The sequence below is a fragment of the Malaclemys terrapin genome, chromosome 1 (assembly GCF_027887155.1).
Source record: "Malaclemys terrapin pileata isolate rMalTer1 chromosome 1, rMalTer1.hap1, whole genome shotgun sequence".
Lineage (NCBI taxonomy): Eukaryota > Metazoa > Chordata > Testudines > Emydidae > Malaclemys > Malaclemys terrapin.
The window spans coordinates 162,790,293-162,794,670 of record NC_071505.1 but is presented as its reverse complement, the minus strand read 5'-3'; positions in this window follow the sequence as shown (position 1 = coordinate 162,794,670).

The following is a 4,378-nucleotide window of genomic DNA, read 5'->3' as shown; positions in this document are numbered from 1 at the left end:
AAACCGAACACCCCTGCCCTGACTCTTCTCCAAGGCCCCTTCCATTGCCACCCCATCACCGAGGCCCTGCCCCGTCCCGTCTCCGAGGCCCTACCCCCACTCACTCCATTCCCTCCGCCCTCTGTCGCTCGCTCTCCCCCACCCTCACTCCACTCCCTCATTTTTACCAGGCTGGGGCAGGTGGTTGGGGTGTGGGAGGGGGTGAGGGCTTCGGCTGAGGGTTCTGGGGTGGGGCCAGGGATGAGAGGTTCGGAGTGTGGGAGGGGTCTGGGCTGAGGCAGGTGGTTGGGGCGTGTGAGGGGACATGGGCTTTGGGGTGGGGGTGCAGGTTCTGGACTGGGGCCAGAAAAAGACGGTTACTCACCGTTGTAACTGTTGTTCTTCGAGATGTGTTGCTCATATCCATTCCATTAGGTGTGCACGCGCCGCGTGCCGATCGTCGGAAGATTTTCTACCCTAGCAACACCGGCGGGTCGGCTGTGGAGCCCCCTAGGGTGGCGCCTTCATGGCGCTGAATATATACCCCAGCCGACCCGGCGCCCCCTCAGTTCCTTCTTGCCGGCTACTCCGACAGTGGGGACGGGGGGCGGGTTTGGAATGGATATGAGCAACACATCTCGAAGAACAACAGTTACAACGGTGAGTAACCGTCTTTTCTTCTTCGAGTGCTTGCTCATATCCATTCCATTAGGTGACTCCCAAGCCCAACTTAGGTGGTGGGGTCGGAGTGAGACATTGCTGTGTGCAAAACCGCTGATCCGAAAGCAGCATCGTCTCTGGACTGCTGCACTAGTGCATAGTGAGCTGTAAATGTGTGGACTGATGACCAAACCGCCGCTCTACAAATGTCCTGGATCGGAACATGTGCCAGGAAAGCAGTCGAGGAAGCTTGGGCCCTCGTGGAGTGAGCGGTGAGGTGCGGTGCTGAGACACCTGCCAGGTCATAGCAAGTCCGGATGCAAGACGTAATCCAGGAGGATAGGCGTTGTGAGGAGACCGGTGAGCCTTTCATTCGGTCGGCCACTGCAACGAAGAGTTGCGTCGTCTTTCTAAAGTGCTTTGTGCGGTCAATATATATGAAAAGGAGAAACCACCTTAGGGAGAAAGGCAGGATGTGGACGAAGCTGCACTTTATCCTTGTGAAAAACTGTGTAAGGGGGCTCAGATGTAAGCGCCCTGAGTTCAGAAACACGCCTTGCTGAGGTGATGGCTACGAGGAAGGCTGTCTTCCAGGATAGGTACAGAAGTGAACAGGTGGCCAGTGGCTCGAATGGAGGACCTGTGAGCTTGGAGAGAACCAGGTTGAGGTCCCACGTCGGGACGGGCTGACGTTGTTGTGGGTACATCCGGTCTAAGCCCTTGAGGAATCTAACGACCATCGGGTTAGAGAATACCGAGGACGCGAGTTCCCCTGGGTGAAAGGCCGATATAGCGGCCAGGTGAACTCTAATTGAAGATATCGCCAACCCCTGCTGTTTTAGGGAGAGGAGATATTCCAAAATGAGGGGAATGGATGCCTGCAACGGGGACGTGGCTCGTTGTTTGCACCAACAGGAGAACTGCTTCCACTTGGCCAGGTACGTGGTGCGTGTTGAGGGCTTCCTACTGCTCAGCAGAATCTGTTGGACAGAGAGCGAGCATTGCTGCTCTGCATGGGTGAACCATGGAGCAGCCACGCCGTGAGGTGGAGTGATTGCAGGTCGGGGTGACGCAACCGGCCGTGGTCCTGAGAGATGAGATCCGGACATAACGGAAGCGGGATCAGAGTCTGAACCGAGAGTTCCAACAGTGTGGTGTACCAATGTTGTCTCGGCCACGCTGGAGCGATCAGAATTACCTGTGCCTGGTCTCTGCGCAATTTGAGCAGTACCTTGTGGACCAGAGGAAACGGAGGGAAGGCATAAAACAGGTGGTCTTTCCAGGGAAGGAGAAACGCATCCGAGAGGGAGCCCGGAGCTCGACCTTGTAGGGAGCAGAACACGTGGCACTTCCTGTTGTCTCGAGATGCAAACAGGTCTATCTGGGGAAACCCCCACTTCTGGAAGATGGAATGTATGATGTCCGGACGGATAGACCACTCGTGCGTCTGGAAGGACCTGCTGAGTCGGTCCGCTAGAGTGTTCTGGACTCCAGGGAGGAACGATGCCGTGAGATGAATTGAGTGGGCGATGCAGAAGTCCCACAGGCGAATGGCCTCTTGGCATAGAATTGACGAACGTGCTCCTCCTTGCTTGTTGATGTAAAACATGGCCGTGGTGTTGTCGATGAGAACTAACACACAACGGCCACGTAGGAGATTGAGAAATGCCTGGCACGCCAGGCGCACCGCCATCAGTTCCCGAACATTGATGTGCAGGGCTAACTGGGGTGCAGTCCATAGGCCCTGGGTATGGTGTTTGTTGAGATGGGCGCCCCAACCCAGAGATGAAGCGTCTGTGACCAGGTGCAGAGAGGGTTGTGGGGTGTGAAAAGGGATCCCCTCGCAGACCACATTGTGATCTAGCCACCAGGTGAGGGAGGTCAGGACCGAGTTCGGGACCGTGACCACCATGTTCAGGCTGTCCCGATGTGGACGGTATATTGATGACACCCAGGTTTGAAGTGGGCGAAGCCGAAGTCTGGCATACCTGGTTACGTACGTTCAGGAAGCCATGTGGCCCAGCAGGGTAAGGCACGACCTCACCGTGGTAGTTGGGAAGGCCTTGAGCCCTTGAATGAGGTTCTTGATGGTGCCAAAGCGGTTGTCTGGCAGGATGGCTTGTGCACGTCTGGAGTCTAGAACTGCGCCGATGAATTCTATTCTCTGGGTAGGTTCTAGAGTGGATTTGTCCTTGTTGAGGAGGATGCCCAGCTCATTGAATGTGTGCACTATTATGTGGACGTGAGCTTGAACTTGCTCCTTGGTGCGACCGCGTACCAGCCAGTCGTCTAGGTACGGGAACACCTGTATCCCTTGTCGACGAAGGTACGCTGCCACGACAGCTATACATTTCGTGAACACCCTTGGGGCCGAGGATAGGCCGAAGGGAAGGACTGTAAATTGGTAGTGCACCGTGTTTACCACGAATCTCAGGAAGCGTCTGTGAGGTGGGTAAATTGCGATGTGAAAATATGCGTCTTTCATGTCGAGGGCGGCGAACCAGTCTCCAGGATCGAGGGAAGGGATAATGGCCCCCAAAGAGACCATGCGGAACTTCAACTTTACTACGAATTTGTTGAGTCCGCGCAAGTCCAAGATGGGCCGCAGACCTCCTTTGGACTTGGGGATCAGAAAGTAACGGGAATAAAATCCCCTGCCCCTTAACTCTATCGGAACCTCCTCTATGGCCCCCATGGCAAGGAGCGTAGAAACCTCCTGTATAAGAAGTTGCTCGTGAGAAGGGTCCCTGAAGAGGGATGGGGAACGGGGGTGGGAGGGGGGGATAGAAGAAAACTGGATAGCGTATCCCCTCTCCACCGTGCGGAGGACCCAACGGTCCGAAGTTATAAGGGACCAAGCACGGTGGAAGTGGGAGAGGCGATCCCGAAAGGAGGGGTCTGGATCCTGGGGAATGACTGGGGCGCCGTCCTCGACCGCACCTTCAAAAGTTCTGTCGAGGACCTGAAGGTGGTCTTGGTGGCCCCTGGTTCTGACCGGGTTGAGGGCCAGCCCATCTTCTCCTACCACCTCGCCCTCGCCTTCTGGCAGGGTCCTGTCTCTGACGAGGTGGAGGGGGGTAAAAACGTTGAGGCTGGGGCCTAAATGGTCTGCGCTGGGGACCCGCAACATGCATCCCCAGGGAGCGCATGATTGTCCTGGAGTCCTTGAGGCTCTGCAATCAAGAGTCCGTCTTCTCCGAGAACAACCCCTGTCCTTCAAAGGGCAAATCCTGTAGGGTTTGCTGTAATTCAGGGGGCAAACCCGAAACTTGGAGCCAGGAGGTCCTTCGCATAGCGATACCTGCGGCCAGGGTTCTGGCGGCCGAGTCTGCTATGTCCAGGGAGGCCTGTAAGGAGGTCCGAGCCACCTTCTTACCCTCCTCAACCAAGGCCCCAAACTCTTCCCTGGACTCTTGGGGAACCAATTCCTTGAACTTCCCCATAGAGTTCCAGGAATTAAAGTTGTAGCGGCTCAGGAGCGCCTGCTGGTTAGCCGCTCTAAGTTGCAGCCCTCCAGCTGAATAAACTTTACGGCCAAACAAATCGAGTCGCTTAGCCTCCTTTGATTTGGGCGCTGCAGCTTGTTGACCGTGGCGCTCCCTTGCATTCACTGATGACACCACCAGTGAACACGGCTGGGGATGGGTATACAAGTACTCGTAGTCTTTGGAAGGGACAAAGTACTTTCTTTCCACCCCTCTCGCTGTAGGTGGGATAGAGGCAGGGGTTTGCCATATTG